This window comes from Myodes glareolus, chromosome 7, assembly GCF_982192425.1.
Source record: "Myodes glareolus chromosome 7, mMyoGla1.1, whole genome shotgun sequence".
Taxonomy (NCBI): Eukaryota; Metazoa; Chordata; class Mammalia; order Rodentia; family Cricetidae; genus Myodes; species Myodes glareolus.
Genome location: NC_142032.1, coordinates 65,591,671 through 65,617,246, shown reverse-complemented (window position 1 = coordinate 65,617,246; position 25,576 = coordinate 65,591,671). Strand labels below are relative to the sequence as shown.

Below are 25,576 nucleotides of genomic sequence, written 5' to 3'. Positions count from 1 at the left end.
TTCCCTAGGAACTCAGGTCAAAATGACGGCCCTGGCCTCTCTCTGGCTCTCATAAGAGCCAGTGTACCCTCTGCACTAGAACTGGATTCAGCTGGTTGGACCCTGCTTTCTACTCCACAGCCATCCCATCCTTCATGGAGGTCTGGGTCTTTGGAGCCCAGTGGCCACCAGTCCACATGCATGCCCTTCTGGTATGATAGGGTAGCCTGCAGGCTGGCTTGCACTCAGCCCAGCCCCTTTCTACTCCTCAGTATTCCTTCCTGTCCAAGCCAGCTCAGAAAAGAGGCAGGCTGGTGGGTCTGAAGTCTCTCGTTCCCCTACCTCTCCTGTTCCTCCCTGACTTCCTAGGCTGAGGGACCTGGATCCACTTCCTCTTTGCCACATTTTGCTGCAGTGCAAAGTGTTTTATCTGTCTGTTTACTCAGCACTGGGGAAGGCTTGTTGTACAGGATTTTTAACTGTTAGATAAACAATGGCGGAGCTGAGGCTCTCACACGCTCTTAGCCGGTTATACATTACCTCACTTCCTCTTCACAGTAATCCTACGTGATGGAGACTTGTTCCCATTTCAGACGTGAGAAGATCAGAAAGGAGAGAGCTGAGTTCCTTACCCAGTACCCCTCCCAGGTAAGCATGGGCTCTGGAAACCCTTTAGCACAGCCTTTGGCAACCAGGGGACCAGAAGTCTCTGCAACCAGGATAGCCTAGGAGGAGGCTATCACTCATTCCAGCACCATGGAAAAGAAATCCTTGTTTTCATTCCTTGTGCTTTCCTAACTTGGGTTTTGTTTCTTTGTTATTTAGACTATCGATTCCATTGCTTTAGCATATGAACAAAGGAACAGACTTGGCTTTCTCCTCACAAGCTGAGCTGGCTACTTCTTATTGCTGGCTAGCCCAGCATTCCCAACTGACCTTGCGTGCCACCCGAAACATGTGTCCCCTCCCCCAGGTGTGGGCTGATTTTATGTTCAGTTCCACTGACTGTCTGGCCTAAGTCACTCTCCATTTTTACATTGACTCGAGACAAATTCATGGCGTCGACATCTTTAAAGCCCACTCATCTCTCAGCTGTCCTGGTGGCCTTTAGACCTCTCTGGGGGTACTGACTGAGATAGTGCTCTGAGATTAGTTAGGGGAGAAATGACATCTTTATACAGTCATGTTAATAATCCTTCCATTTGTTTGTCTTACTTTATTCCTTTTCCGTAAAATTTTATGAGTCGTCTCATATGGGACCGCAGACTGCTGGTGTGGACTTCCAGAACATTCTACATTTGCTTGATATGAAGCCATTTTGTTTATTACATTTTCCAACTGCCTCTAAAGCCTTGCATTTAGAAAGATGATGGAGATTTCTGGGAGCAGGGTCACCACGGTAATCAATTCACTGTACCAAGGTGGTTTCATAAACATTCTTCTCCCCACAATTAATGTGATCAGTTATATTAATGTATTCCCTAATATTAAATCATTCAGTTACTAAAATACTTGTGCACAGGACCGACTCTATAAATACACTGGTGTTACTGTGTACTTGTTTCTGAGAACTCTGCCACAACTCACCATAAACTGGGTCCTTTACAACAACAAAAATGTATCTCAATTCTTTAGACAGAATCTAAACCTGCTCTTGTTCTGGGCGGTGGAGAGGAGTCACCCCACATCCACCACTCCTTTGGCCCCTTTATTGCTCGGTTGCAACCACATCACTCCACTCCTCATTTCCGTATTCCCACAGTCACCTCCCCTCCCCGTCTGTATCTTTGTTTAGTTATGTGTGAACATGGACACTATAAAGTTGTCCCACAATAGCTCAGAATTGAGTGCAATAAAGTGTTCTTTATTCAGGGGCAGACTCACAGAACACAGTCTTCTGCATGAATGGGAAACAGGAACTGACCCCAGCAGCCAGGAGAGAGAGCATGTGCAAGCTTTATAGCTACATTTATAGCATAAGGGACCATGCCCTGGTGGGGGAAGTCCTGTCTATGTTTTGCTTTTATTGGTTAATGAATAAAACTGTTTTGTCCAGTGAGTTAGCAGAATTGGGCAAGGCAGGAGTTCCAAGCAGATAGAGGAGGAGAGAGTAGGGGGAGTGAGGAAGAAGCCATGTAGCCACCAACAGGAGACAGACACCTCTGCCAGAGCCCACGGGAACCTTACTGATTTCTGTGTGATTATTTTGAGCCAGGGCAGTCGGGAAACAAACTAGCAGCCTCCACCAGCAATGCCCAAAAGGGCTGGTATCTTAAAAGTTTATTGGCTGAAGGAGCTCCCACAGCACCTCTCCCTTTTGTCTAAATAAAAGAGTTCTAAATCTGATACAAAACTATGTACAATAAGAACAAATATCAAGTATAAAAATTAAAATTACAGCAAGCATAAACAATATCAAGCAAGAAACATATGCTAAATGTTTCAATATTTTTCCTATCCTAAGGAGTCTAAGTCTTATAGAAATAGCTTGGCCAAGTCATGAGCGGAAAGTAACTACAACTATCTAGTCTTCAACTCCATCAAAGACCTGAGAGGGGAAATAATATTACTTGAGTAAACAGGAAGTGAAATCAAGCAACTTCCAAAATGTGCAATAAATGTCAGAGACAACTGGCTACCTGGGCAGTCACCCAAAGTCTCATTTGCAGCACTGGAGCAACCAACTTTGGCTAAGGCTTAGAGTAACTGAAAGACCATTTTCAGAGGCAGGAAAATTTTCAAAACTGGCTTACCCTGTCTTGGCAAGGTTTGACAATCTTTTTTCTTGTCTCCTACTTGTCTTCTCGACACCATGCATTTTCTCAGTGGTTGAGGCATAGGCAGTTCCTTGCCCAAAGGCCAGTTTTGCCAAGAAGAATCAAGCTCCAAGTGAAGTGTCTTCAGTGCTCAACATTCCCTCAGGAATAGATTGGTGCTGCCAGGAGCAATTGTGTCTCATGGCAACAGAAGACACAGTTAAATAAACCCAAATTTATTTAAACGCCAAATTAAACAGTTCTTTAAAGATTACCTATCTATGTGGAATACAATCTCTATGTATCTGAAGAACCTGATTAGTCTAACTATAAGTATGACAAACATGGATGAGTATTGACCTATAAATCTTAATCCCTATATAACTTAAAGACTAAGACTTCATATTAGAATATTAAACAATTTTTAAACAACTGTGCAGCAAATGAGGACAATGATCTCAAAATGTAAACAATGTACAAGTATCTTGATCAGAGGTAGAAATATATAGTGCAATATGATAAATATATCCTAGAATTATATCAATACACAAAATGTCTTAGGCAGAGGTATAAGCCTGCATGCATACAATATAACAAAATAACTTTGCCTAGGTGTAGAAATATTGTAAATAGAAATAGGAGCACATTCAACATAATTTGAACTTGTATCAATATACAAGAATCTATACCAATGTAAACTGCCCATAAATAATAGCTCACAATAAGTATTCACTCTATTACTCACTATTGGTATTAGTGTGAGTAAACTCATGCTTATCTACCTATTATCCATTCCAAATTTCCTTTTTCTTTTTCAAAGAAATCCCTGAGCCTACATTATTTCCACCCCAACCCCAACCCACCCTATACCCATTATAATCAACCCCTAACTGATGTCCCTAATCCTGAGGACAAACTTTGTGGGGAGAGGGGATGTTGTCTTCTATAATTACCTCCAGCTTTCATGGGAGCAATGTTCTTTCTGTGGGATCCTGTAAAAGTAAAATGATGGTTAAGTTTCAAGATTACTGTCTGGTATATTGCAAATAGTCTCTGAGGAGCCAATAGGATTTTTCTGAGCTTCCTATTTAAAGTTATTTAAAGAATGCTGTAAGAAGGTGCGCCATTTCATCTAAGTTGGGCCCATCTTGAGCAGCTGGTACCCAAAACCAGTTTTAAAGTAGCACTATCAGCATCATGATGTCATACCAACCAGGTGGAGTCATTGTTGTGGGGCCCCATCTTCCTCCTGGAAACCTAAAAGATTACTGTAGGGAAATTTATTGTTCATTGTGGAAAACTTAAACATTATTTATATAGACATATATTCAACGAAAGGTATGATAGAGACAAAAATAGTTATGGCAAAAAGTAAAATTTTTCCTAAATTCTTTCTTCTGTCCCATACCAGACGACTCCTGACATGAGACAGAAACTCTGAATTTTTTTTTTAACAATATGCTTGGATTTAGAGAAGGATAACCATTGTCCAACTCCAAAGCCAGATTTGATTTTTGAGTCATGACTATTATTCCACTGGGTAGAAGATATATATAAGTGTGTGTGTGTGTGTGTGTGTGTTGTGTGTGTGTGTGTGTGTGTATGTGTGTGTGTGTTCAGAGATTTTTACCCTGCAGATGGGGTGAGGACCTTTTGGACCTTTTGGGCCTATCTCAGTAGGTGTGGAGTTGGGATGTGGGCGCCAGATGAAGATGGATGCTACAAAGCAATCCTATGCCAGCTCAGAATTGAATCTAATAAAGGGTTCCTTATTCAGGGGTAGACTCACAAATCACAATCCTCTGCACAAATGAGGAACAGGAACCAATGAACAGGGAACAGGAATCAAACCCAGCAGCAGGGAGAGAGAACACACACAAGCTTTATGGCTGCATTTATAGTATAAGAGACCACACCCAAATGGGCTGATATGTGTATATCCTTATAAGGATGGCTGGTCACACTGAATCATCAGACCCCCACCATGCACTATGATCCCATCTTGACGGAGTATAACTACAATGACCCTTGCCTTCAAAGGTGGAAAAGATCTTCACAAGTCCTACATTTGCTTACACAGCTCTGGAACCCTTCTTCTGTCTCAGGATTGTTTCTCACACACAGTCACGGTAGGACAGGACAGGCATCTTACATAAATGAGCCATGTCTTGTCTCTATACATTGGGTTATAAACAGAGACATGTTCCGAGAGCATGGCATTGTCAGTGATACTTATTCCATGTGACATTGACATTCTTCCCATGGTTTAAGTCCCCATAAGTGGATTATGACCACACGAAGCCAGAGATGGCACCCCAATGCTTTTTTCAAGTATCAAACAAAGATTTTTCTCTCAAACCCAAGGACTTCTCTCAGCAGGTTCCAGGGAAGCACCTGTCAGGTGACAATCACTCTGCCCAGATGTTTTGTGAGAGAATCCTTAGCCAGCAGCCCAGACCGTCTCCTGTACAGGATGAGCCCCCTGGGCCACCACTGTTGAACCTAAGAGAATGGAGTCAAGTGAGAACATAGGTAAGGGGTGTCCATCATGTGAAGTGACAGCACCCAGAATGTGGGGAAAGCTTCAGGTCAGGTGCGGGCACTGTGGGGTCTGTAACAGTGTCTCTGTTAATCTCACCAAATGAAAGCAAAACTCACCAACCCAAACTATTGGTCAAATTAAAGCTCTCTTTATTTCAGTGCCCAGCAAAGCCAGAGTGGTGGCTCTCTCCCTAAAAAGAACAGCCCTGAACACAGGGGATGTGAGGTTTTTATAGCTCAAACCCACAAAAGCTGGAAGTTTCCAAAGGCTGGAGAATTTCCAAAGGCTATTGGCAAATGGAATATAGAAGCGGATAGTAGTTTAAGATTACTTAGCAGAACATCTTGTGATTTTCATGGGGGTGTAGGCCAAGGCTTGGTCAGGGTGTGTAGCAAGTCAGATTCCAGGAGAAAGAAACTTAAGTTTACAGTAAACAGAACCAAACTTATTTTAACCTTGTAATGAGATGGTTTCTGATCGTAAGATGGAGTCAGGCTTGTCTATCAGCCTTCAGAGCTGACTGGAGCTGTGTGGTAATAAGAGGCACAGAAGAAGAATCACGAGAGTTAGAGCACGCCCATCCCTCAGGAGGAGCTCTTCACAGTCCAGAAAGCATGAGGTAACACTTGTGCAGGAACATGCTTCAAAGTAACAAACAACAAGGATCCAGACCCACAAGATCCAACTCACGGGCCTCAGGTCCCCATGGAAACCCACTTTGGGAAACCATGGTGTGGTTTTTCAAACAACACAGAAAGCTGGAACGCATCCTATCTTCATTTGTGAAACACTTACCCACCCTTACACTCAATCATCCTGTTCACAGATGGCTCAGGGTTCTGAGGATCTGGCTCTGCTTGTGCAGAACCAGGCCCTGAGTGTGTGTCTAGAGAGTATGAGGGAACACCAGACCCAGCAGCCCACAGCTGCCTGCCGGCTCTCACCGGGCTGATCCCATGAACACACAGGACACACCAGAGCCCTGCTCTCTCTTCATCCACAACCTTATGTCAGCATTAAGGATGACAATGCACGGGCCATTGGCACAACAGACAAGGGTTGCAGAGAAGTACAGAGTCAATGCTCCTGGTACCAACTGACCCTGCTAGCATGCCTACCTTCCCCATGCCTGCGATCACCTTTGACCAAGGAAAGGTCTGTACTTCTCGGCAGAGACACCTGGAGTTCCTTTAGTCTTCCATCCATCTGCATCCCTTTGGACCTCCAGCCAGTCACCTCCAATAAAGTAGAAATTATATTTGCACAGCAAGACTTTCCTGGTCGTGTTTCCTCGTAGGGAAAGCACACAGAATCAGAAACCAAAAGGGGACTTTTCATTCTTATTACAGAACAGCAAATGTTGTCCTTGCGAGACCCAGAACAAAATACGTGTCAGCATTGAGCCTTCGCTCATATTTGGAGAAGTGGATTATCCGTTGTGAGGACTGAGCACGAGAAATGAAACCTTGCCCCACACCCAGCAAAGCCTAGTATCTGTATGCTTTCAGCCGAAGTAAAGAGAAATTTTCCCTTGCGGAGGATACACATGCCATGGAGAACGGCAATATTGATTCTTTGGTTGTCTGGGATGAGTGTCTCTCTTTCAGATGTGACATTCCCTTTGTGGTGCCAGGCAAGCCCTTCATAAATGGCTGTCAAACAGTCGAAGGGCAGCACAGATTTAAATGTGGTAACTGGAAATGTCCAAAGAAATGCAGTTCTGAGTCCATTGGGAAATGATAGCTTCCCCTGTATAAAGGAAGTAACTGGACATTCTTGCCACCTCCACACAAACATCACAGCAAGTAAGAAGTGACTGAGCCTGCTATAAGCTTCCCATAGGTATGGCTGTATTATTACCTTTTTTTCCTGAGAGCTCAGAAGAACAGTATTTCCATACTGAGCACAGTGAGGAAAATTCTTGGGGCCCTGCTACTGTTTGAATGTGTTCCCAGATTTCTTATATGTAAAGTTTAATTCTTGAACTTGTGTGCTAATGTCATTTGGAAGGAGTGACCTGGGAAAGTGAGTCATGAGGGCTCCACACGCAGTGTGTAATTTCCAGGTTGGTAGACTGGAGGATTTGTGGTCTACTTTGCTAGAGAGAACAGCCTTCTCTAGCATGCTTTCTCCACGTTCCTGGGAGGCCCTCTAGCACATCAGTCACCATCCAGACCCCCAGGGGCTGCTGAGAACATACAATACAACATACGATACACACTTGGTCCTCCCACTCCAACTGGGGGAAACATCTGCTCTTTACAGACCACCCACTCTGTAGAGCTGAGCTATAGCCACGAGGTTCATAGTGCCTGGGTAAAGGGCAGTCTCTGTGATAAGGACAAAGATGTTCTGCCCACAGGGATTTTGTCATCTGACATCCACTCCCTGGTCAACCCAGACAAACTTTCCCAGAGTTACATGGGCAGAGGGAGGCCTTTACCGTGTCCCAGTTATCTCAAGGTAGAGGAGTGCTAACTGAAACCTCCCCCTCAGAGTCTGTGCCACAGCTGATGCTGGCTAGTGTTGGGGCATGGACAGCAAGGTTGGCCAGTTCTTGACTGCCCAACACATCTTGGACATCTTGAGCCCATCTGTCTCAAACCTCACCACTCTTCACACTTTTCAGAAAGGAAGGCCAGAGACAGAATATGCTTTAGCTGAGCTCACAGAACCACCCAGCTCCAGACACGAGTTCATGTTTACATGACTCCAGCCAGCATCATGATACTCCATCTGAAAGCATCCACAATCTGACCATACAAAATCCAGAGCCTGAACTGAACACACTGAACATTCAGTAAATAACCAATGATTACCACTTTTGCCTTGCAACATTTATGGTACGGAGATAATTTGCAAGCCAGACACATTTACTTGTATGCGCATCAGTGACGGTGTCCTCTGGGGTCTACTGCAGCAGGCATGCACAAAAGAGCACCATGCGGGGCTGGAGAGATGGCTCAGTGGTTAAGAGCCTTGTCTGCTCTTCCAAAGGTCCTGAGTTCAATTCCCGGCAGCCACACGGTGGCTCACAACCACCCGTAATGAGGTCTGGTGCCCTCTTCTGGCCTGCAGACATACACACAGACAGACTATTGTATACATAATAAATAAATAAATAAATAAATAAATAAATGAGCACCACGCATGAACAAACCTCCCACCTCTCCAGCTTCATCCCAGAGTAGGGCCTTGAAATGCTGGTGTCTGCCGTGGTGGCAAGCTCTGTGGATGAGTGTGGCATGCTCCCAGGGTACCGTGCTGACAGATGGAATACACACCACAGTAGCTGTCCACATCCCCAGTGACTCATGCAGGCCTCTCTGAATGGTCCACCAGTGACCCCGAATGGTGGGCCTAGAAATTCTCTATCTGCCTCTTGTGTAGCTCTTTCCTTTCCTATGAAACAGTCCCTCCCAAAGGGGAGGGAAGCTCAGAAAACTCACAAGAAAGTGGCAAGACTTGAGACCCCTCCATGAGGTCATACAAGCAGTGAACACTTGCTAGAAGAGAGGTGATGTAGTACTGTAACTGCCTGTGTGTGGCCCCTGGAGCTCTGGGCATACAGTTTTCCTGAGCGGTCACCCAATATACAGCTGCCCTCGTCACCCATGCACCTGTAACCGCAATAAGCTCATTAGTTCACCATGCTGGGCTGGGCTGGATCATTTCTCCATTCATGGTTGCGTTCCCTATCTGAAAACAGACTCGTCGGGGAAGTCACCCAACACTGGCTGTGCAAAGCTCCCTACTCCCGTGCACAGGAACAACAATCTTGGGGCCAGCGTCTGCCTGGTCCTGACCACCTCCACCTGTGTGGAAAGTGGCTTTAGGGAAGAGAGAACAATGAACCCTGCCCGGCATCGATGGGGAGCGGAGCATCCTCCCTGACTCTAGTTCTCGGCCTGCAGGAGAAAACCCTCCGCCAGCTCCACAAAGCTGGGATTAGAGGACTCATCCCAAGGATTTACTTTTAATTTCAGGACAGGATTGGAATGCCCCGTTGTGTCTGCCTTCCAATAAACTGATAACGCTCATATTTCAGTATCTCCATTTTGATGAAAAGAATAGCAGTATATCAGCAAGACATAGGCTAACCGGAATTCTCTAGAACTTAATCCACAAGTTTAATGAGCAAAAAGTTAAAAAAAAATAATCAGGTTGGTAAGGTGGCATTTGCTCTCAGCTGTGAAACTTAGGCTCTTTGCAAAGTAAGCACGGCGTGGCTCAATTACTTTTCTCCCTGCGTCTTTTCTCTTTTTAACCCAAAGTGGAAAATTATCTCCGCAAACCTTTTTTTGGGATTACCAAAATGCTGAGTTCTCAGATCTGTCGTCTCCTCTTCTTTTTTTAAGTGCAAGCCCAGTGACAGCCGGTGTCAGTGTTGTGTAACGAGTTGATGGCTCTATGTGTGTGTGCTGCCTGCCCACAACTCTCTGCCTTGCCTCTTGAGAGACATGACAGCGCACGATGAGGGTTGCCGTGCCCAACGGTGGGGTAAGTCATTGAGAGGTGTGGCCTGGAAAGAGGGTAGATTCCCTTGATTAGGATGAAAGAAGGAGGCTCGACATGAGCCAACCTGGATGCCAAGATGCAAGTTGGCATCAGATCACCGGAGACACATTTGGGGAAGGCAACAGCCCACAGTCGTGCTGTCTGTTTTTTATTTAACCAGTGAACCCCCAAGTTTCCCCACTGTTGTTCCCATGAGATCCTGCAAACAAGACCAAAGAAGCCAAATTTGTGACAAGTTGATCCAAGGGATAGAGTTGGAGTTAGAGAAACTACCACTTCACAACAGGGTTTGTCAGTGTGTGGTCACCAGACAGAGAGGAGCTACATTACTGAAGGAAGGGGAGATGGTTTTGCAGAGAGCAAGGAACCCCACGGGACTAACACATGATCTTGTTCTTAAGTCCAGCAGGAACTACATGGCACACAAGACTCTTAAATTAGAGAAGGCCTGGAAAAAAATCTAAAGAAACAGGAAGGCTCTCAAGAAAGTGTTTGACCTTTTGCTAATGCTTGACTGTAACTCATGACCAAATATATTCATGTGACCAAAGATGATGAAGTCCTTGCCCAAAACAGCTACTGACATTAAAAGCTAGACACACTCTGGTCTGTTTAAGGAATGCCAAACTGCCTCTTTTTTTTCCTATTTCTGCTGGTTGACTTTCACAATTTCTCATGACTGTGCCACCCCTCCATCCTCCTACGGGCCACTGTCACCTTTTCAGGCTGGACTCTGGGACAGGGTCATATCCAGCACTACTTATTTCAAGGTCCTCCCTGCCTGATCCCTTTGTGCTGCCGGCTCTGTCAGAGTGTTGTATGAACTTCTTCATGTCTGTTTGCAGGGCTCTTTGCTGCAGCTAGGGCACTGGCAGAAAGATCAAAGAAACAATCTCCTCAAGTCCAACTTAGTAAGACAATGAGTTAATTAGAGTTTTTTTTAAAGGGTGTGGGCAACTTATGGACAGCTATATTGAAGAAAAATAATCTCTCTTTTTCCTATGAGCTGTCCACATATCTTTGAGGAAGATTTTAGCCTTAGAAGCTTTCCCTCTAGTAACCATTGTCTATCTATATATCCTTGGGAAAGGATCTGACCTCGTGAGGCCCTTCCCTAGCAACTGTTAACTCTCTGTAAACCTCAGAGAAGAAATGGAGGCATATGGAGCCTTATGATGAGAGATTCAAGGCCCAGGTTACACAGGTATCTTAGGTAGTTACAGCTGCTGACAGTTCAAGAGTCCAATGACTGTGCCATGTTGGAGGGAAACATTCGACAACATGGGCATACACATACGACAAAGCCACGGAGAGCAGGAACAAAAACTGAACACTGGTTTCTTATCCAAGGAGGGGTATGGTCACCAAGGGACAAGTTAAGAAGCTGACCCTCAAGTCATCGGTTCCTTCATTAAAATTCCTCTGGCCTGTGACCCTAAGTAGTGACCCACTGGTGAAGGGTGACTTCCCAAGCTCACCTGCAGCTTTGAAACCTGCCATATCAAAAGCCAGGGACTATCACGGCTGTTCCAAGATTGTTAAGTAAACAGTAAGAGCGCCAAAGGACCAAAGAAGCCAGATTTGTGGCAAGCTGTTCCCAGAGCCCAAAGGGATAGAGTTGGGGACAGAGGGAGAAACTACCACCCCATAGAGGGGGTTTATCAATATGTGTGATCAACACTGACAGATGTCAAGAGCTACACTAGGTGCTACAGTTAAGATCTTTTTGCTGATGGGGAGTTAAGCATACTCAACACCGCAGGTTTATGGGGTTGTTATACACACAGCATCCCCTCTGGGCAGAAGGAACCGCCACACAAAAAGATAATGGAGTTTCCACCTCTGACCTAGGAAGCAGAGCCAGGGAGGAAGAACTAAAGGTGATACATTTGAATGGACCTGCCTTCTTATTCAAGTGTTTTATACCATTGGTAGGCCTGTTCATGCAGGGGCCTACCAGACTGGCAAACAGAGACAGACAAAGAGAATACAGGGAGAGAGGGCTATGGAAAAAAAGGATATCCATGTGGGAAGGAAAGGGCAGGGAAGCAGGTGGCCCAGGGTTGGCATATATAGAAGACAGGAACTTCAAATCCCACACGCATAGCTGAGGGAAGGGGGGAAGTAAAGCCAGCCAGCAGCACACCCACCTCCCACTGCCCCCACCTTCCTGCCTCAGCTCCATCACTGTGCCAAGTGGTAGCCCTCTGTGCCAGTGATGGGCATGTCTCGGGGCCTGGGCTCAGAGGCTTTGTGGCCCTGCACACATGCCTCAGTCCCTCTGGCTGTGCTTCCTAAGATATAAACTGAATGTCACCAGCAGATAAGAGCGTGGGAGCCTCAAGTTGTTGGTGGCAACCCAGAGATACTAGAACTATTCCCTTAGAATGGCTCTTCCCCCAACCTGCTGATGCTTCCTGGGGTCAGCTCTTCCCACCTGTGTTTCCATTCATGCATTACAACACCTGAAGGCGACCTCTTCATTTTTACGTTTAGGAAGCAGAGACATAGAAGGGTGAAGACACAAACATGCAGAGTCGCACAGGTTCCGAGACAGTCCCATCGCCCCCAGAGATGGGCCACTTGCTGACCCAGTGGTCAGCAGGGAGCATTCCCCAGCCAGCCTTCAAAACTGGAACCCACGCCTGCCTCTCTCTCTTCTCTCAGCACGGCCTCCCACTTGGACACTGTCTAAGAGCCAAACTTTCAAGCTGCACCACTGAAGCAAGGTCCAAAACTCAGCCTCCGAGTGACAGGCTCAGCAGGCCGTCCACCCTAGCTGTCCTGAGCCGGCTCTCGCGTGATATTGACAGCCAAGTGGAGCCACATTCCCCATTCAGCAGGAGTTACATGCATGGTCTGAACCTGGCCACATGCCTGTGCCTGCCAAACAGAGAGATCAATGGCAGGAGACCTGAGCTATGTCCAGACAGCTGGTGGGGAAGAGTCTAGCTCTACACAAGGGACAAAGAAAAAGAAACCTATGTGAGTGTATGGATCAAACCTTCACCCAGTGCTGGGCGGTGAGGGGAGGAGGGATAGAAGACCCAAGAAATGTCCAGAGGATAACATTTAAAAGATCTTCTAGGATCCAAGGAGCCCATCTACTTCTTCAACCCTGGAACAGGCAGCAGAACTAGAGAAAGAAACCCCTGCAGGCTGCTGAACTGCTGTCTCCAACAAGGTACTCCTCCTTCTCCTGCAGGCTGCTGAGCTGCTGTCTCCAATAAGGGTTCCTCCTTCTCAGTTCAGTTGGGGATGAGGACAAGGCGGGGGGGTAGCTGTGGAAGAGGGCATCTCTAGCTGGCACCTTCCTCAGAAGCCAAGCCACCAGGCGGGAAACCACTGCAGGGCACAGCAGGATCACAGCCCCTCTCCCTGCTCCTAGTGCTGGGGGGTCAAATCCAGGACCCCACAGGTGCCAGGCAAGTGCTCTGCCACTGAACTAAAGCCCTAGCCCCAGGCACAGAGCCTCTGCTATGGCTGTAGCGAGGCCCTGGGAGCAGCTGTACACACAGGAATAGACACTTTATTTTCCTGAGCTTTGGCTCCTGCTCAGGGCCCTAAAGAGAAGAATTCACACCAATCTAAAAAGGGATTTATCAATCTTGCCTCCTGCCAAGCCTCATCCTTTATAAAAATAGCTGGTGGTTAGGTTTCTGGGACAGAGCTCCAGCAGTTACCTGAGGCTTTGGGAGCTGAAAGAGGAGGGGTGTCGGTTAGGATGCCAAGAGCCAGGGCTCTAGCGTCCCTTGTCACAGGACCTGTGCCAGGGCTCACGAGAGTGTGGGTGAGAACACACGAGTCTCTGCTCCTGCAGAAGCCGGCAACAACCAGTCCACCAAGCTCTGCACAGCTGTGGGCCGCCCGCCTAGACCAGATATTCCCTCTCGCGAATGTGACAGTGAGCATCTGAGCCTCGTGTCGCTTAGGGTCCCATTGGAGCGATATGGACAACTCAGTCAGAGCCCAGGGTGCCTGAGAGGCACTGGGGACTGTGTAGGGGTGCAACAGTTCCTCAACATAGTGGACAGGCTGTCTAGCTGGTAAGGAAATGGAACCCGGAGGCTACTTGGGATCAGTGCCATCAGCCCTGTCCAGGGTAAAACTCAGCTCTGCACCCAGGAAACTTATTATGGCCCGTGGAGGGATCACACAGCAGGGAACAGTTTAATGCGACTGTTTGGCCACTTAAGGACTAAGTTAATGTTTTAGCCGGCATTACTGAGGAGCGCATGTTCACAGTTAGCGTTTATCCCAGAGACATTTGACGCGGTTCAGATCTGTCGCTGCTAACTTCACCAGCCCTGTTGGAAATAGCATTTTGTCAATGTGATATGCAAATAAGACCGAAATGGAATTCCTTATGTAAATAAGCCACAATTCCCAAATAAGGACTGTGGAAACAGGGCTTCTTTCAACGTAAATCCATATGGCCGTTTATGTCACTTGCACCATCTAACTCACAGGGCTGTCGCAGTGCTCTGAAACACGGCTGCTACGATTGAGGGTTATTGCAGTCAAAGGAAGATTCACGTTTCAAAGGCTTAAGCAGCTCAACCAGTCTGTCGGGTTAATTACCTTTGTGATCGAAGTTGGACGGTGCAAAAGCCCATTTTTGCCTCCATGCCATGAGGCTGGGTGTATTGTATTCTAAATGTATCGAGATCAGCCTTTGAATGGCTGCTTCCTAGTTCCTTAAATGAGATACAGTAAAATCTCATTGTAACAGACCTCTCCATTACAGCCTGGGTTCGATCAACTGTTTGCTTAATTCGATCATTCGTTGAATACAGTGAGTTCTCCTGGCCTTACCTCTTCAAATCAGTGCACAGCTCCTGCTTCTGGCCACTGAAAATGACACAGATCAGAAGTGACCCAGTTGACCTTCCTGGGTTCCCACCATAACCCTTTCCTGGGCCCTCTTTTGCCTCTCCACTGGCAGCCTCCTCTGGGCTCCGAACCAGGAGAATAGGGGTCTTGGTTCAAATCACTAAAGCTTAACTTTCCAGACTCAGAGTCTTGACGTTCATGTCGTCTATGCCTGGAGATCGCATGGTGCCTGTGTGTGAGCCCTGGGCAGATGGCCGCCTGGAAACCCTAGTGCTGCCTGTAAGAGGCCAACCCTGCTGAAGATGAACTTGTGTACTGGGAAAATGGCATGCCAAGGCAGAAAGGAGTCAGAAGAGGGCCTGTCATTGTGTGTCATAAGCACCCCCACTTGCAGACAACTGATGATGCTCTGTCACCTGCTCTGGCCTCTGTGGGGAGCTTGGACAACCTGGCCTTAGGGTGCAATGACTCCCCATGATTCTGATAAAGGGAAAGGATGCTGTCACCTTTGCGCTCAGGGTACCAAGTAAGAGGTAGAGTGGGAGTTAGAAGTCTCCTGACTCACAGGTGAGTCTTTCATCTTCCAGATCTTTGGGAATCTCCTAAACTCTCCTGAAGGGACTATAGGTAATTATATGTGTTCAGCAACAGCTAATATGAAGGAAAGCAAGACAGGATTTCCCTTGAGTCCCCATGCCCCCATTCTATTCCTACCCACACACTCCTGACATTTCTTCTTTGCTCTAGGAAGCAAGAACTTGCTCCCCACAGAAGCCAGAGTCTGAAGGTTTGGATGCGGTTGCCATATCCTGTTGCAAACAAGCCGACCCCTTGGCTTGTCCTCTAGATGTTTATTCTCTGGGAGAAAGAAGTGTTGCCATGGAAATCTGGACCCACCTGCTTCAGTTCACGTCAGTGCTCGCAGGGAAGTAAAGGGAGGCCAGGGTGCAGAAGCCAAGCTCCCGCAGGAGAGATTGCTAGGCCTTCCAGGAGCTATAGGACCACTGTTCTCCACCTGCACCGAGAGCAGGACCACCCAAAACCTTGGGGATCCTTACACCCCTAACTACATCACATCCCTCACTTTTATAACAGCCTTGACACAATACCCAACACAAACAACTTGGGAGAGGGGACTTTTTATTTTATTTTATTTTTGTCTCACAGTTTAAGGTGAGACAGTCTACTACGATGCAGAAGCCATGGCAGGGAGGGGTTCAGTCAACAATAGCTAGAGACCATGAATGTGACTGCTCATGTGGGGTAGACAAGGAAGCAAACAACACAGACCAGGATCCGATGTGAACTTAACCTTCAAAGGCCCACCCTAGAGACCTACTTCCTTTAGTCAGGACCCATATCCTAAAGACTCTGCATACTTCAAAATAGTGCCACAAGTTAGGATCATGTGTTTAAATTACGTCCCCATGGGGACACCCCATATTCAGGTCATATTTAAGGCCATGAAGCTCCAGTTCCGGGAGCCACTGTGACAGCACACCCATTTCTCACAGCCACTCTCACATATGAGTGAGGGTAGGTGATCAAGTGGCCAGGGGACTTTCTCTAAAGGAAAAGTCAATGCTGGAGGGCTTTTCATACTTGAAGATGGTAGATGGCCTTTCCTGAGACTTGTGTCCTAGATGACTTAGGGAGAGTACTTGATCAGCGCTGGCTGTGTTGTCCCTGGGTTGGACTTCTGATGAGGAAGGACACTGTGTTCATGACCATGACCTTTCTAAAGATGGCTGAGAGGAGCAATTCCACCTGTGGGAACGTAAGATAGTAGCCACTGGGCCCTATGGCCCGAGTGTGGATCCAGACAGTCACAGGGCTTGGGAATGTCTCGACCTGGTGTCAGAGATCAGGGTCCAAGCACTGGGGTACACCAGAACCCTTGGAGCCAGCAGATCTCTTGAGTTGGCATCAAGAACACCTCTGGAGACCGGGACTTAAAGGCCACATTTTGTCTAAAGAGCTGCAAGCAATTGGGTTCTAGTTTGCAGTTAAGCAATACCAAGGGATAAAATAGAATGGACTGGGAAGTTCAAGGGTTATGATCACCTGCACTCTGCAGTCATGTGGGAAGGCTGCTGGGGACACAGGCTTCACTGGGGCCCCAGGCTTCACTGGGGCCCCACTGTCCTTCCAGTAATGACTGTCCTGCTTGTGTATGGGATGTCTGTTTCTCCCCACAGTGTGCGCGCTTATATTAAAGGAAATGGAGAGAAGACAAGAGTCCAGGCTCACAAGAATCCAGAGGCAGAGCTGTGTAACAGCAGCAAAGACTCCCACAACACAAGCCCAGTATTTGCTGCTTGTACCAGTATTTCAGGCCAGCAGTGTTGCCTAGGGTTGGGCAGCAGTCACTGCAGGGAGTGGGTGTGCACAGACCTTGCAGTCACCCCAGGTCACAAAGGGCTTTGTGTCGTCTTTGTGGCTAGTGAGAGTTTACATGGGGGGGCCCACCTAGAGGGTTTGGGCCCGGTACTACTGGTCAGGGTTACATTTCAGAGGGAACCGAGGGGCTACTGAGGACAAGACAGGAGGGGGTAGGGTAGCCAGCAGGAGAGCCCAGCACACTGCAATGAACTCTAACCCTGGGGTGAATCAGCCAAACCCACCTAGAGAAGGGGAGACATGCATGGATTGAAGATAGCAAGAGAACGAGACTTGGTGGGTTAGGGACAGGAAACAGATGAGGGTTCCTTTGTCAGAAACAGGAAAGGACAAATCCCTGTCACTCCAGTAGCGGGGACTCTCAGTATCTAATATTGGTGAGTACAAAGACAGGCAAGCATCTGGGAGAAGCAAGCCAGGCTCAGGTCCTGTGGGGACATCTGACAGTGGACCATGGCCTCCCCGTCTCTCCCTCTCCTACCTTCACAGCTCATGAACAGAGCCACCCTGCAGTTGTGGCCTTTAACACCGCTGACAGAGGCTTTTCCAGGGTGAGGGGGAACAGCTCCTGAAAGGGGGGCTCCGACTCCAGAGGTGTGCTTGTTGTGTTCTCTTTATAAAGCAAGGCCATGCGTGATTACCACACGGCAACACGAAGAAGGGGTTGTCGCTGGTGATTCCAAGAGTGCGTAGAATAAGGTTGTATCCAGAGCCGTTACTACGGCATAGCAGAGGGAAATGCCCTCTTCTTCAGGCACCCTAATTTGTTCTTCTACTAGTGTGCTTTTTTCAAATTAATATGCTTGTGATGGGGACCTTGCCTGCGTCTGTCACCATGGGAGACAGACAGTAGAAGCTGAGGCAATTAGAAGCAGGACCCTGAAGGAGCTTCACTGTTCACGTGCACCCAGTGCCGAGACTACGAGCAGTTGGCCTTTACGTTCCCAGATGACACAGGAGGCTTAGAGTCTGTAGGCTGACAGGTTCTCATCAAGGAAGAGCTATAATTACCTGAGTGTTCCGTAAACCATTTAATTTCACCAGGACTGGGATAGGCAGAGTGACTTACAGTTGTATCAATAATTGCCTCACTTTAAACTTTTAGAATATACTAAAGTAAGACACTCATAAGAAAAAGTGATGTGTTTTCCTTCCTTTGCCAGACGAGATCTAAGACCAGTGGGCATTGTAGAGCGAGGAAAACCACAACACATGAATTTTTGAAGCTTATTTTAACAGCTTTTTTTTTTTTAGGTGTAACGGACATACCGTAAAGTGCACATATTGGAGTATTTACACACACTGCAAATCCAGCATTGCATCAAGCGTCACCCCCAGAGGTTCCTCGTGCGCCTCTGTCATCTCTCCTTCGCCTTCTCCTTTGGCACAGGTAGAGAAGCTCTAGCAGGCAGGATGTAAACAGAATCACAGACTGTTTGGAGGGAGAAAGGAGCCTGGCTTCTTCCACTCAGCACAATTATTCTGAAATTCGGTTGTGATATCACCGTGCTCATTTTATTGCTGAGTGGTTGTCCTAATTCTATGCTGTGGCTGTGATAAAGCATTCTGACCCAGAGCAACTCGGTAAAGGAAAGGGTTGACTTCATCTCACACTTCCTAGTCACAGTCCATCAGCAAGGGAAGCCAGGACAGGAAGTTCAAGGACAAGGCACAGAGCCCTGCTCCTCACTGGCTCCAGGCCCAGATGCTTAGGGACTGTGCTGCCCACAGTGGGCCAGACCCTCCCATAGCAACCATCAGTCAAGACAATAACAGACATGGCCACCAGCCAATCCACCTGCAGACACATTTCCACCATATGCATCGTATTGTCACCAAGCCAACAACAGGATTGTTTACACACCATTGTGGGGTTGCGAGCTTTCATACTTCTTAGATAACTATGTCTTACTAGAATGGCTGCAGTCTGAGGAGATCACACCTCAGTCAGTAAAGTGTTTGCCTTGCAAGCATGAGAACTTGAGTTTCATTCTCTAGAACCCACATTTTCAAAGCCTACCTGCAAATGTTCAGAATTCCAACTCTGGGAAGGTAAAGGCAGGAAGATCCCTGGGGCTCTCTGGCCGACCAACCTAGTCTACTTCATGAGTTTCAGGCCATAGAGAGATCTTGCCTCAAAAACAATGTGCATGGTGTCTGAAATAATGACAGCCAAGGTTTTCCTATGACTTCACACACAAATGCACATGCACACAGAGGAACACACACTCACTCACATATACACACACTCACTCACACACTGGGTCATGGACGTTTGCATTTTTTAAGAAGTCAGTGGGAAGCTCTCTAGCAAGCTTACTGTTCCAAGTGCCCACCAGCATCATTAATCTGCCTCCGCTTGCCAGCACTGGGCATGTGTAAACTTTAAATTCTAGCTATCCTAATAGGTGTATTGTGGTAACACACTGGACTTTAAATTTGCGTTTCTATGATAATAGTAAGACTCTTTGTTGCTGCTCATGTATAAGTCCTTTGTTCAAATGTGTCGCTTTGAAAGTACCTCCAGCAGTTTATTTTCTTAACAATACATTTCAAAGAGTCAGGTTACTGAACCTGAAGAGGCAAGATGGCTCAACCAGTAAGAGCACTTGTTGTGAGAGCAAAAGAACCTAAGTTCCAGTCCCCAGAAAGCACATAAAAATCCAACAAGGATCACACATGCCAGTGGCCCCAGCAGTGGGCAGTAGGGGTGCAGAGGCAAGTGAGCCCCAAGAGTTTGCTCGTCAGACATCCTAATTAAAACAGCCAGCTTCAGGCTCATTGAGAGAGCCTGTCAAAAATAAGGTGAAGAATGATAGAAGACATCCATCCTCTTCCCTGGCCTCTGCATACATACGTGTGAGCATGTATACCTGTGTCCATACATGCAAATACATTACACACAAAAATATATGCACACAAAAATAAATGGCCAAATTGTGAAGCATGATATGGTCAGTTTATCAATCCATTTTGGCATCTTTTATTTATCCACAATTTCATACACATATACAGTGTATTTTGATCATGTCCCCCCAAATCCTTCTACTCTCCCTTGACACCCCCAGCGTGCTCCCTTCTATGCACATCCTCTCTTTTTTAGGAAACTCACGAAAGCGAGTTAGCACTGCCTGCTGTGATGCTGGCTGTTTTAGTCAGCTTAATCTTGTACAGGCCTTGTCATCTCATTCATATATGGACTTTTTATGGAAAATATTAAAAATTCTTGACATTACCCAAATTTACAAAAGCTTTCTTTACATTTTCTTCAAGATTTGTAGATTTAGGTTTGAGTCTCTGACCTGTTTTGAGTTGGTTTTTACATACGATGAGATATTGAAGTTCATTTTTCTTTATGCAGCTATCCCAGCCCCATCTGTAGGACAGATTGCTGCCCCTCTCTTGCATTTCCTGTGGACATTGGTCCACAGTCGGTTGCCCACATGTGTGAGCTAGCCTTTCAGATTCATTCTTCTTTTCCATTGTTCTATCTCACCTCCTCAAAATTCCCATGCGGATTTTAAAATGTAAACTCTCAGGTCAAATACTAAAAGCCTGAAATTTTTGTTGGACTCCCATCAGCAGCAGTGTGGGTAAAATCAACACCATAATATAGTTTCCTCATGCACACATACAGCCAAGCTGTCTGGTCATTTAGTTCTTTCATTTTTCTCAGAAAATGTTGTGGGTTTCACTCTATAGTATTACACCTCCTTGGTCAGATTTATCCTTAAAAGTTTCATATTCTGAGACTATTGTACATTGGGTTTTAGAATATTGATTCGAGTTGTTGCTCATAAGTGGAAATGCAGTTGACTTTTGCCCACAGACCTGGTCTTCGAAGTTGCTGAAGGTATTTGTTAGTTTCTGAAGCCCTTTGTTCTCAAGCAACACTTGCCAGCATGCTTTGTCACAGCAACACAAAAGTGAAATGGGACAGACACTGAAATCTGCATCTGACATCATCCATAAAGCAAAGCAACTCGAGATCCTTCTAGATTCGGAATACAATGGGAATGCCCACCCTCACTACCTCTACTAAGTCCGGAACTTGATCTGGCCAGTAAAATAGGGCAGGGAAAGACAGCAAAAGCTACCCACTTTGGAAAGAGTGGAGGAAAAATTGGTTCTCAGATGGCCTGCCTTCTCATGCGAGTCCCATGATGTCTAGTGGGTTTTCCCTCACATGTGACTTTAGGCTAAGTCAAATTGACAAGGAACAGTAACCAGGGCTGTGTTCCTCATCGGGTCATAGAATTTCATGCTTATTTTTAGTTTGATAATATTTTTATTTAGAAATGCATGCTGGGCCTCAGCATATTTTTAAAGTCCTTTGTCTATTTTTCTGGTTTATGAGCTGTAACCCTTTTCTGTGTCAATTCAGGGGGTTACTTCATTTGGGGGTTATGGTAGCTGTCTTCATCTGGTCGTAGTCTGCCTTTGAGTTCTGCACTGTTGTGTTGTCTTAGTAGTCACATTCCCTTGACAGTGTGTACCATTTCTCCCCTCCTGTTTACAGATGTCGCTGTCTTACATACAGTGTATGAGCCCCACCATGCTGTGGGATGTCCTTTTGCATATGTAGTTTTACTATGTTAAAGTTAAAACTTTCCTTTTCAATTAGACAGAAAAGGTAAGATGATGTAGAATGTCCTTCAGGATATGTGTTCTTTGTTGGTTGACAAATAACGCTCTTTCAGCCAATGTCTTAGCAGAGCAAAGCCAGGTGGGAAATCCAAACAGGTATATAGCCAGAGACAGTAGACAGAGTCAAAGAGATGCTATGCAGTTGCCGAAGGAGAAAGATGCCAGAACATTACCAATAAGCCACAGCCTCACAGTGATACATAAATTAATAGAAATGGGTTAATTTAAGATGTAAGAGCTAGCTAGGAATATGCCTGAGCCATTGGTCAAATAGTGTTGTAATTAATACAGTTTCTGTGTGTTTCTTTGGGAATGAACGGCTGCAGGACAGGACAGGACAGAAATTTCTGTCAACGAAGTACCGCAATTGTTTTGCCTCAAATACTTAGTTTAAATCACCTTTAGAAATAGCAGGCCTAGTTCAGTCCTTTCTGTGAAGTCATATTGACATCTCATGCAATTTCTCTTCTGCCTGAGGACTTGAACATTTCTGTGTGGGCATCTTCTGGGAATAGATGTTTTTAAGCTTTTGTATGTACAAAAAAAAAGTCTATTTTGACTTTATTTTTGAAAGGTACTTTTACCTGTTATAAAATTCCAGGCTGAATTGTTTTCCCTTTCAGGTCTATACAGAGTTTTCTCTGCTAGCATCTGTCTTGCAACATTTCTGAAGAGGTGTCTGCTTGGCTACTGTCTTGGCTCTTCCGTGTGTGATATGAAGAACCTGGTTCATGCTGCTTAAATTTCTGCTGCCATGTGTTCAGTTTCACGGCTGCTTACACAGGGTGTGTGATGCACTACTGACCCACTGCGGTGAGCTTTCTTCTCATACACTTGTTCAAGAATAGTACATTTTCTTCTGCATCTTTTCTTCCTGGCTCTCTCTCTGTGTCTCTGTCTCTGTCTCTCTCTTTCTCCTCTTCCTCTCTCTCATATATTTAAAATGTGGTCACAACAGTTATACTAAAATATTAGTCTAGTTATCAGATCACCTGTCATTCTGGACTGGCTGTGATTAACTGGCATGCCTGCTTCCTTGCACACCTGATCTTTCTGACCGAATACCAGACGTTGTGAATCTCATCCTACTGTGTATCCTAGATTCTTACATTCCTCCAAATGTTGCCTTGTTTCTTTCTGCTCCTCTGGCTTGTATGTAAGCTTGATTAGGAAGAACCAGGATGACATAAACCAGACCAGCCTTTCCTCACAGCAGGGACAAGCCCTGCCTCCTGTACAATGCAGGGTCACTAGAAGAAAGGGAACCTCTGGCTCCAATCCTTTGTGTGCTTTCCCGTCGGCTTCCCTGGTGTCCTCACATATGTGTGACTGGCCTTCACCCTGGCTTCAGAAGGTCGCCAAACTCCAGCTACATGGACTTCCCCAGACTCAGGGCTGTCTTAGCCTGCAGGGAGGTAGAGGAGACTCTGCCTGGACCCCTCCAGATGCACAGGCTTGCAAACCTCCCAGGCGCCACTGGAGTCTTGATCATCTCTAGCCAGCCATGTGTCATCGTCCATCCCTGACTGGTAGTCAGAGTCCTCACAAGGATCGTTCCCTATGTTTTCACTTTTTAAGGATTTATTTTGTCTGGAGGGTAATGCTGGGTACCTATTACTCCAAAGAAACCAAAATAGAGAGACTATGAAAACTTTTTAAAGTCCAACCATATGAAACAAAGATATACAATGAAAATGACATTTGCAGATTTTTTAATTGCCTTTATTATGTAGAATCCAGTCATGGATTCAGAAAAATTCATGTCATTATAATTAACAATACTATTTTCCTCAGATGTAATGTTAACTGCAATGATAAATTAATGTTTGCTTGCTGAAAACATGAAGATTTCTGGTGTGTGTTTTTTTAAGCATAAAAATATCTGACTTCCTATTTGTGTAAATCCTGTATCAGAGCTGCCTTGCTAGATTTAGGGCAGTGTGTCTGAGACAAGAAAAACAGCTAACCACATTCTCCTTCTCCCATAAATTTTATCTTTACACTTAACTTTTTTTGAATATTTCAAGAAATTATCCCAGTGTACAGTGTGATACAAAAACCTGGCTTCCTCTTGTCAGAATATCATGTGCATATCATCACCACAAGGAAGCCGAGCACTGACTCCCATCACAAGTATGACATCATCAGAAGGAAGTCTAGCACTGACTCCCATCACACGTGAGACATCACCCCAAGGATGCCAGGCACCGAAGCTGAGCAAAGTGCCTGCCCTCTGGCTGCTGTGGAGCCAGGACTCGGGTCTTAGTGTAGCTCCTCAGCTGCTTCAACTCCATCCCCTTACCATCCATGTAAGTTCTCTTCCCGGACATTCCAAGGGTGTTTAATCTTGTCGACCGTTTCTACACACTTCACCCTTGTTTGTGATATCTACCAAGCTGCTCAAAGCATTTTCATTTAGGGCAGGGGTCCTCAACCTTTCTAAGGTTGCAATCCTTCAATATAATCCCTCATATTGTGGTGACCCCCCTCCCACCACAACATTATTTCCATTGCTACTTCGTAACTGCAATGTTGCTACTGTTATAAATCAAAACGTAAATATCTGAAATGTAGCATATCTGATGCGTGACCCCTGATAAAGAGTCATTCAAGGACCCCATAAAAATCATGACTCACAGGTTGAGAACCACTGCGTTGGGGCACCTATGTTGTCGGGGCTGAGATGGGAACTACATCCATGGGTCAGGACAACTGTAAAGTTTTCTGCCTTCTGTCCTCTCCAGCCCATCAGGTGACTGAAGCTCAGCTTGCTATGCCATCACACCCACCACGCTCCACCTCTATACCCACCATGCTTTAATGTGACACCAGGTCCCACCAGACCATTCTCTACCACACATACCTTGTTCCACCAAGGTCTGCCAAGGTCACCATTATGTGCCAAGCTCACTATGCTCACCATGCGTCATGTCCAAAGCCTTACCATGCCTGCCATGTTCCACCATGTCACCTCCATACCCACCATTCTCCACTGCAACACTATGATGTTATAGCAGGCCGCTTGTTCATCCTGGCCACCCAGAACCAAAATAACCACACAGAAACTGCATTAATTAAATCACTGCTTGGCCCATTAGCTCTAACTTCTTATTGGCTAACTCTTATATCTTAATTTAACCCACTTCTAGTAATTTGTATATCGCCAAATTACTATGTGGCTATGACTTACCAGCAAGATTCTGACCCACGTCTATCTCTGGTGGGGGGCTACATGGCTTCTCTCTGACTCTGCTTTCTTTCTCCTAATATTCAGTTTGCTTTTTCCTGCCTAGCTCTGCTCTACCCTATCACAGGCCCAAAACAGCTTCTTTATTAACCAATGGTATTCACAACATACAAAGGGGAGTCCCACACCACCATGACCTACCAGGCCACCATGCCCTACCATGCTCCGTCTCCGTACCTCACCCTTACTATGTCATTATTTCCCATGATGCCCTGAGACACATACCGTGTCCACCTCATTCCACCAAGATCTAGCATGCTTGTCAATGCTCACTATGTCCCCACACAGCCCAAGTCTCCCGTGTCTCTCATGCTCCCCACACTTGTCACTTTGGTGAGAGTTGTAGCTGGAGGTGTGATGAGACCACATCTCAAGCCCAGTGCCTAGGCAATGAATCAAGGCCTATAACATCCCAGCACCACTCTGTTCAGCCAGGCAGAGGGAGGTTCTCAGTGTCTAAGAGACTAGCTGCCTGCAGCTCGCTTGTGCACCCTGTGGTGAGCTCTGTGGACAGGACTGGTCACATCCTCCCAGGCTAACCCAGAAGCCATGGTCAATGAGAGATTAGCACTGAAACTAGCAGCCTGAGTCCAGAGCACAGGCTTCCCCATGCAAGAGGCCTCTGAGGGCCTGAGTAGAACACCCCTTGTCTGC

General features: G+C 46.2%; 1 long non-coding RNA gene across 2 annotated transcripts; it reads left to right on the top strand.

The window, feature by feature from the left end:
• Nucleotides 1-491: 491 nt before the first annotated feature.
• Nucleotides 492-23,461, top strand: LOC146893505 (uncharacterized). Of its 2 annotated transcripts, none has more exons than XR_015003127.2 (4): nucleotides 492-627; nucleotides 9,636-9,777; nucleotides 10,197-12,979; nucleotides 15,376-23,461. It is a non-coding gene; the product is annotated as an uncharacterized LOC146893505 (long non-coding RNA). The 2 variants fall into 2 exon arrangements; XR_015738412.1 differs by having other exon boundaries at nucleotides 10,197-15,195.
• Nucleotides 23,462-25,576: the final 2,115 nt, after the last annotated feature.